This window comes from Myotis brandtii, unplaced genomic scaffold (genome assembly GCF_000412655.1).
Source record: "Myotis brandtii unplaced genomic scaffold, ASM41265v1 scaffold328, whole genome shotgun sequence".
Lineage (NCBI taxonomy): Eukaryota > Metazoa > Chordata > Mammalia > Chiroptera > Vespertilionidae > Myotis > Myotis brandtii.
The window spans coordinates 2,891,570-2,901,507 of NW_005362626.1; positions in this window are offsets into that span (position 1 = coordinate 2,891,570).

The following is a 9,938-nucleotide window of genomic DNA, read 5'->3' on the forward strand; positions in this document are numbered from 1 at the left end:
GGGGAGGAGGGGGGACAGAGAGGGGATCTGTGGAGTGTGGTACACACTGAACTAGTGCCAATCGTAGAGACTGTAACTTTTCTCTTGGCTTCCTGTAACCTTGCCAATTTAGGAACTTAAAGTGAGAACTGTGTATGTTCACAGGTTATATTGAAAGGTATGGTAGGATAGAAATGGACAATGTTAGAGAACTGTAACCTTTGCTGGCAGTTTCCTATAACCAATGAAAAGTTACTTCTTTAAAATTTTTAAAGCCTTAAATTTAATTGACAAAATTTAATGAATATGTGTAAGAGCAGCACAAACACTTGGAATTATTACCCAGAACAACTCGTACTTATCAATTTGTACAGAAAGACCAGCTCCCTCGAAACTACTCATTAAAGCTGAGAACTGGACTTTTGGTCATAATTATTTCTGGAAGACCAATCCTAGATGTCACTGGCTAATTAGGCTAATTGGAAGAAAAAAAAATTGCACAAAATGTTCCTTCAATATATACATTAACTTGTTTTTATTTTCAGCTAAGGCTTTTATACCTAATTGTATTGATTTGTAGCTCCAAACAAATGAAAAATCATAAGGAAGAAAACATTTATAAAAGGAAATTCTAAAAGAAAAGAAAGATAAGGAAGAAGGAAAAGGTCAAAAGCGCTATAAAACCTAAAATATTGTTCTTTTGACAACCTGTTTTAAGATACTACAATCACTTGAAACTCACTACAAATATCATCTCAAACACTCTCAGGAACTGAGAACTGCATGTCCCAAATAATTGTCAACATGACATAGAGCTTTTGCTCTGCTGTAAGGCAGCTCCCAGCTGACAAATGGGTTGTGCTCAAAAAGTTCTTTTGAAGTTAATTGTTCAGAACTCAGGCCAGCTCACAAAATAAAATTAACCCTAAACATTCCCTGTTTTTATTTCCTTGGATGACAAAAAAAAATCCCACAAATTTAGTCTCCCAGTTCTGCAGACTGAGAGCCCAAGATCAAGGTGTTGGCAGGGTTGGTTCTATTGAGGCTGTGAGGGGCTCTTGTTCCAGACGTTTCTCCTAGTTTCTGGCAGTTTACTGACAATCTTTGGCAGTCGATCTCTGCCTCCATCTTCACATGGGGTTCTCCGTGGGTGTCCTAACTTCCCTTTTAATAGGACAACACTCATAGACTGTGACCTCCTCTTAACTAATCGCATTTACAAACTTATCTGCAGATAAAGTCACAGTCCGAGGGATTGGTATTCAACACATGAATCTGGAAGGGGCACAGTTCAGCCCATAACACTCCCAAAGTGCCCTCTGAGTAGCATTGCCAATAGCACTGCTTCTCTCTGAGTTCGAAGCACCCATGTCCCCTTCAGTGGATGTTCATGGAAGTCAGTTGATGGTGAGGACAGTCTTGCCCACTTTGCCCACTTTCCAAATGGATTTCTCCAACTCTTTATTGCATCTAACCTTTCTCTCTTGCTCCAGTTAAGTCAAGCCCTGGGGAATAAGATGAGGGGTTGGTGCCCCTCATTGGCCTGGTAGGACTTGGTCTTCCCAATCGTCTCCTCCAGGCAGTGTGGCCCATACAGGATATACAGATGCCTTAGTGGAGCTAGTCAGAGCAAACAGACTGTTCCTTACTTTCACCCTGGGGACATCTGGCTGCCTTCTGCTGGCCCTCCCTCCAGTCCATATGAACAGACTTGGTAAGTCCCCACTGCAGCTCTTGGGTCTACACTGATCTCCAGTGGAAAGGGTAAAGGAAACAAGATCAAAGACCACTGTATCGATACATAGTACCTCATATGTTGGTCAACATTCTAAGTGAAGAATTAAAAATACAGAAGTTTCCAAGAGAATGTTTTCTTTTTTCCTCGCCTCCTCTACAACTGAGTTCTAATAGTTGTTTTGCTTGCACATATTTTTTCCAAGTAATTAAAAATGATGGCATAGAATGAAAATGGCCTAGAATCTCCGTGACAGAGAGGGTGCTTGCGTCTCTTGCTTAGTAAATGCTATCAGAGTTTCCTGGCGCTGCAGAAACCCAATTTACTAAAACCAGCAGAAAGCATTTATGTGATAAACCTACTGTACCATTTTCCCTTGGAAACATTTGTAAACTGCTCTATCAGGGATGGAGAATTTCTATTAAAAATATATCAACACCCTCATAAAGGCCATTTTCCCCTTGCAATTTATTCTGAGTAATAACATCTAAGCCACAAATTTGTTGACAATCAATTTTTGCTTCTCCTTGCAATTAGGTTGAAGAGTATCTGTTTCTTAATAACAAAAGGGCTCAAACACAAAATCACATCCCATGACCAGGTGCGATGCCACTGCACCTGTGGGGCTTCCTCTCTCGTGGTGCCACAGAGCTCCATACCAGCCATTGGCCCTGACCTGAGCCACGGCCAGGGCTCACTGTCCCAGTTGCATTACAATTCCTACACTGGTTTAATGGACTCCAAATCTGAGTAATATAAATAATGAACCTCAACCACATCATGAGAACTGTCTCCTGGATGTACATATGTGAAAGAGTCACTTAGAGGCCGACGAGGGGCACCCTCTTGGCCACATTTGAAAGGCATGAGTGGGTGGTTTGAAGTAAAGAAAGCCCATGATTTGGATACCTGAGGCTGTTTCCCACCTCATTCCGGAAGGTTGCTGGGGTGGACAGTTGTAATTATAGTTTTTATCCTCCCACTTTTCCTTCCCCCCAACTTCCTCCAGTAACATAACCCTTTATGGGGAACTCTTTCCAATAGATGTATTTGAAACTGACCTCTCTCCCTGCTGTAGGGAAGGGGACATGACTCAGGTTTGGTCCATCTGAGAAACACAAGCCCCTGGCCATAGGGATTATTTCAGGGACAGATGCACACCTGGGACAGGAAAGGCAGCTCCCTTCCCCCACAGGGACTTTGTGGGAATCATGTGAAAGGAGACACTCTCCATGGATTGCTAGATTCATCGCCAGGAAGATGGCAGCCCAGGTAGGCAGCCCAGGTAAGCCAGTAGCCATCTCTGCCACCACATGCAGACCCTGCCTGAGAAGGAGGCAGCTCGGAGGCAAGCAGATTCAAAAGGTGGAGAGACAACATCCTGATGTCACTACGTTGGCCCCTCAAACCTATGGACCCTTGGACTTCCCTGATATAGGAGACATATGTTAAATTCATTTGAGTTGCATTTCCATCACTTACAGCCAAAAATATCCTAATAGAGACACTGAGTAGAAGCATAGCTTGTATCTAGGCACAAGAATACTCTTGTTTCTTCTACTCACAACATTTCTGACACCAAATATGGGGGTTTCACTCACCAAGAAATTCAGATACTAATTACCAGGAGTTAACATAATCCCATAGGTTGAGGGGTCAGAACACACAACTGCCCACTTCAGACACCAATGTTTGCCCAGGTATTTCTGACTGACTGACTAACTATAAATGAAAGGGTCCCATGACCCCCTTCTTGGGTTCAATCATTTGCTAGAACAGATCACAGAACTCAGGAGATCACTTTACTTATAAAAGACACAATAGAACAGCCAATGGAAGAGATGTGCGGGGTAAGACATGAAGGGGAGACAGGGAAGGGACTGCTGTACCCTCTCCAGGTGCACCACCCTCCCAGCACCTCCGCATGTTCACCAACCCAGAGGTTCAATCACGCAGCCATGATTAATCAAAGCATAGCCATAGGGAGTAGGGCTGAAAGTCCTGACCCTCTAATCACAGGGTTGGTTCCTCTGGCAATGAGCCCCCATCCTCCAGGGTCACCTTATTAGCAAAAACTCAAGAGTGGATGAAGGGCTTTACTATAAATAACAGATGATCCTCTCACCCCTACTGGGAAATCCCAAGGGTTTTAGGAGCTCTGTGCCAAGAACCAGGGACAAAGACCAAATATATATTTCTTACCCTGTCACAATATCACATAGGCATTTCTTGTTTTATTTTTTCAAGATGATACCTTTTAGAGCTTGGGTTGTCAGCTAAACTTTAATGCATGTGGTAAGTAAAACAAAGATTTTTTTTCATATTTTGTTTATTTTTTGTCTTGTTTTATTGGTGTTCTAAGAATGTTACAGAACACCAAGACAAGGAACAATTGAACACAAATTGTCTTAAAAGGCATTTTATAACCAAGTGTTACAGAGGCGAGCATTCCCAGCAATGGTATTGGTTACAGGACCATGTGCTCCTGTCTGGACAATTCTGTCCTTTGGCGCACAATGGCCTTCTCTGCTGTTGCCGCCTGAGAGCCTGAAATCCCCAGAAAATCAAGAAGATGTTGACTCGTCACCAGCACCTGACCTGTCCAGAGTAGGAACATGCCCCCTCCTCTCCCCCCCACACCAGCAGAACACCAGTCCCCAACACATGAACCATGCTCTTGGGTTATCTGGAGGCTGGTTTCACACAACACTGCTATTAATAAGATAATTGTTACATTTCTCTCTCTGACATGAATAATTTATTTGTGACAACTCTCCCTGAAATCTCATAAGAAAATACAACAACCCTTTCCATTTTATTTTAAGAAAGTTTTAGGGGTTTTGTGTGTTTTTTTAGAAGCAGCAAAAAATAAAGAGGAATCAAGTGTGGGATATATTCATTTAACAAATGTAGATTCAGGATCTCTTTCAGATGGCCCTGCCTGGAACCCCTTGGTGTCAGCACTCATTGAGCAACCTTGAAGCCCTGTCTTTAATGAAGACCCCTTACCCCCCTTATCACCTGGAGATGGGCTCACTCGGAATACCTGGTGCAGATGCTGGTCCCCATGAGATCCCCAGCCAACAAACTGATATTCTCAAGGCTGGGATGGGGTGGGGTCCTAAGACTCCCTCCCTCTCACCTATAGATTATGAGCAGAAGGGGAAATTGACACAAGGGGCTGATGGCCAGAAGAGTAATCAGGGCATCAGCTCCTCACTGGGCCAGGGCTGCCCCAGAAAACAGGATGAGAGGACATGGTGTGGGCTGAGGGTGCAGTGGGGCTTTTCCCTCTCCATTCTAGGCCTTGAGACTCACCCACCCAGAGGGCTGCAGGCCCACAGGCCCACCCCAGACTCCCATCACTGCACAGGGGCAGAGGAAAAACAACAGACAGCGCCTCCTCCTAAGAGGCCCTGAGCAGTAGTGTTACTGATTGGAAACAAGAAGGAGGAGAAGTGGTAGCAGTCCCTGCACCAGAGCCAGGGAATTTTCCCGATACAGGCAGAGCCCTGAAGCCGTGGCCCCACCCAATGGCACAGTCACAGACAGTGGCTCTCCAGATTCCCCATGGCTTAGGTAAGTTCATACATCAGATTGTCTGATTATAGAGACTCTATTCAAATTGCTTGACATGGCTATAACATTTTATTAAACACTAGAGACCTGGTGCACGAAATTAGTGCACTGGGGGGTGGGGTCCCTCAGCCCAGTCTGTGCCCTCTCACAGTCCAGGAGCCCTGCGATCGATCGCCCCGCAGAGGGAGGCCCCACCCACCCACCATAGCGCCACAGGCCAGGTAGCCTGGGCCTTCCTCTGGGGGGCGATCATGGGGCGATGGCCGGGCCCCCACCAGCCTTGGCTGGCCTGGCACCAGTGGGTGTCATAGCATGGTCATCCGGACAGTTGTTCCGCTGTTTGGCTGATGGGTCAATTTGCATATTATGCTTTTATTATTATAGATAATATGCAAATACTGTTGTGTGTTCTACGAAGCTGAGTAGAGACCCTGCCCTAGGGGTGCCTACAGTAAAAATCTGTCTTCTTTTTATTTCCCTTAGCTGAAATTAAGTGCATGGCCTAGAGAAACATAATTCTTTTTTTTTTTTAATCCTCACCTGAGGATATGTTTTTTCATTGATTTGAAAGATAGAAGGAGAGAGAGAGAAACATCGATTGGTTGCCTCTCATATGCGCCCCTACCAGGGATCAAACTGCAACCTTTTGGTATACAGGATGATGCTCCAACCAACTGGGCCATCCAGCCAAGAGGAGAAACATAGTTCTTGAGAAGTTACCATAATTTATCCATCTGGAGGTGATATTTTCACTTCCAAATGAAGAGTATAAAAAGAGTATTTCTTTACAATTAAGTAGAGCTGCATCAAATGATGGTAGATATGAGTTCACTTTCTCTGGAAAATTTTAAAGGAAGTCTTAATGAATGGCAACCAACTGGAACTAAAACTTGATTGATCAGTTACGGTGAGAAATAGGAATAAAGTAAGAGTACAGCACAAAAGTTCATGCCAAGAAGAAACCTAAAACTATTGACGAAAAGATAGGAAATGTAAAACATTTTCAATCAATACTGATTTGAGCATATGAATAAATGTTTGGCTAATGCATTTTACCAGTTGTAATTTCGTTTTGAACTGCCATAAGATGCTATAAGACCACTGGGAATAAATTGGGGGGAAAAAGCCTAAATCAAAAAAATCATTTTTATGGCATTTGCACTGGAATTATTTCTAGAATAATGCAGTTTTACAGCTATAATTCAAACTAGGTTTTAGTCTATTGGTTTAACTGCAGCATATCTAAAATTTAGAAGTTTTTATAGCCCTCAATCCCACATAATGGTGGTTAAAAACCTTAGAGAAAATTCAATTATTGTAGAGAAGAGTTTTGTTCCTTTTTTTTCTTAAAGATGGACTTTATATGGAGACCTGCTTCCACATGTCTCACCCCACATCTGTAAAAATGGAGTGGATCTAATCCAGAAGCACTATAGAGGGACATGCAGATTATTAAATATGGCTTATGAACATAGGAAAGAATTTTATTCTCTAAGAGACCAATTTTTGCTCAGGTAAAATATATCCTGATGCTGGCATAACTTTAATATATCACATGACAAAGCAATTGCACAAATTTCTATAAGTACACGTGGCATCAGAAAGAATCCAGAAAGGCCTCCATAATGCTGAGGGCTAGAGGTCTCATGTTTCATCTTAAACTAGAAAAGAGGAAGTGCACTAGGTCTTTAAGGTGCTGGCACATCAGCTACCTGGCAGCTGTTTTGAGGGGCACCTGCTGCCCTAGGTGAACAGCCGACTGCAGTGATAGTGTAGTGCCCTTTGTCTCCCTCTCTCCACCCACTGACTTAATTAAAGCCTTTTCTCGAAGCCATAACTTTCTCTTGAAGAGGGGCACAGTAGGAAATGGAGTGGATGGTGGGGTAAAGGGTGGAGTTCAAATTTAGACTTCAAATTTAGACAATACTTAATCCAAATCTCTCAGTTGGGTCCAAAAAAATGAGGTCCAAAGAAATTAAGAGGCTTGCCCAAGATCAGAGAGCTAATTCTTGGTGACCTACCTAGAACCCAGCCTCCCGATTCCTGGTCTGTGGCAGCTTCTCCTACAAGGGGCCTCTCTCCTGGGAGTGATGACCCCTTATCACACCCATCTCTCCTCCAGGTCATAGATGTCTGTGAGTGGCTGAACTGGCAAGACTCACAAGAGGACCTGGCCATCATTTCTGAAGGTGGATCATGGGCTCAGGGCTGCATTTGCACTCCGCTGTGGAGGAGATTTTTATTTGCAGATTCTGTTGAGAAGCAGGTTCAAGTGTGTTACATTTATTAATGTCTGTCTTGAGGCCTCTGCACACAGTGCTTTATCAATACACATACATTATGCATCGCGCCTGGTGTGTGACCTGGTGTGTCAAGAAGAACCACGGGCTGCAGCAGCTCAGCAGATAGTTTCAGTGTCTGTGAACCTCCCAGACAATGACCTGTAGCCTTCAATTGCAGTCTTCCCATTCCTACAGTGAGACAATACTAAAGGGATTATTTCAAAACCAAATATTTAGGGAAGGATATAGAAAATATAAAATATACAACAGATTTGTTTAACCTATTAACAAAGTCAACTTCCTTCTTGGAGTTAGGATTTGGAGCACAGGGAATGTACATTTATGCATATTAGTGTTGTGCCAAGAGCCTTGATTTATTTCAAAACCATGAAGATTCCATTACCCTTGGCAAATTTTAGAAATTGTCTTTAAGGGAATCACTTGTTTGCAACTCTATCGAATGATGCTCTATCTTGTCTCTGTGTCTGTGTCTGTGTGTGTGTGTGGTGTGTAGTGTCTGTGTGTGTTTTGATTTAGTCTTACAGCTTCTCATATTCACTAATTATTTTTATTAGCTTAGTTTCATAAGTATTTAAAGAGATTTATAAAGTAAGTCAAATCCATTTTTATGTTTAAGGGGTGCTTTGTTTTTTCAGAACTAAATAATGGTTTTTTAAACTTACACTAGAAATTAGTATTAACAGTATAAATACAGAAATTGTATTAATAGTATAAAGGGGAGAGTAATTGTAACAGAAATTTGTTTGCATTCCACTAAAATCATTATGTAAAATGAACTCTATCCCACCACCCATCTCTAGCAGAATACTATGAGCTAGAGCAGTAGGACAGAGCTACCTATGATCCTGTGAGACTTCCACTGGCTTTCTCTTCTCCCGGCCCCCTCCCCCCCTCACCATAGTGCTAGTTTCCTTTCAGATTCTAAGAGCTGCCCTGTGGAATGATAGTGGTGGCTGCTAGATGCAGATCCAGTTGCTATTACAGTCACTCGCACTCATGGCTACAGAATTGGGGCCTTGCTTCTCTACGTCCAGATAGCATTCTTTCTCCGTGGTCAGAAAATTTTGTCTGTGATGGCTCAGTATCTCAGATACATGGATCTGAAAAGGATAAATGAGCTTTTGAGTTCCTTGGTTCCCCTTTTTATACCCTTGATAAGCATTTATTTCTAGTTCCTGGGATCAAGAAACTGACGAATTAACTTTATCAAATTGCTGGTGCTACAAAATGTATGGGAACCTGGCAATGGTGGGAACTCAATGACTATCCTATCGGGCTAGTCATCCCAGGAGGAGAGACTTTCATAAAGATAATATTAGGCATCAGACTTTGTCTTCTCTTTTGACTCCTAATCAGAAAGGGCTAAAACTTTGCCCACTGGACACAGTGCATGATGATTCAAGCTATACATTTTTTAAATATATTTTTATTGATTTCAGAGAGGAAGGGAGAAGGAGAGAGAGATAGAGAGATCAATGATGAGAGAGAATCATTGATCGGCTGCCTCCTGCATGTCCCCCACTGGGGACTGAGCCCGGAACCCTCACATGTGCCCCTGACCGAATCGAACCCGGGACCCTTCAGTCCACAGGTCAATGCTCTATCCATTGAGCCAAACCAGCCAGGGCGCAAGCTATACATTTTTATTAATTATCTGCTGAGTACTATTGCTTCTCCAGAAGCCTGACCTAAAATTATTAAGAATAATATACACCATCATGAAATAGCACTGATGTCTGCTAAGTATTTGTTTAGAACATTTCCAAGATTTCAGGAAAGAATCTGCACTTTTATGATGAAGGCCCTTTAGGAGTCTTTTCCAGAAAAATATTTTCTCATTCTTAAGTGGCTGCCAGCACCCAGCTCTTTTCTCATTTTCCCTGTTGGAGACTTTAGGATGGGAAGAAGAATACTTCTATATCCTTGATGAAAACAGTTCTGAGAGTGAGTTGACTGAGACAGGTTGTAATTTTGTACCATTGCTAAGGAGTCGCTAAGCAAATATTACAAACATAAAGGGGAAAACACTCATTCCCCTTCCAACAAAGGAAAAAAAAGTTAGCTCCCTGTATGCGAGAAATAAAAGGCAGGTGGAATTATCCTCCCCATGCTTGTGTTCTAAATAGGGTTTGCCTTTTTTGGTTTGGTTTCATTTCATTTTGTTTCAGATGAAAAAAAAAAAGAGGGGGCGGGGAGAAGTTCTGGTTAAGAGGAAAGGCAAGGAGCACACTGAGTCCTGTCTTCCTTTGATAATGTTCCAGGCAGAGGCACCAGCCCACGGGAGCCTCTCAGGGGTAGGGGCGTGTGTGTGTGTGTGTGTGTGTGTGTGTGTGTGTGTGTGT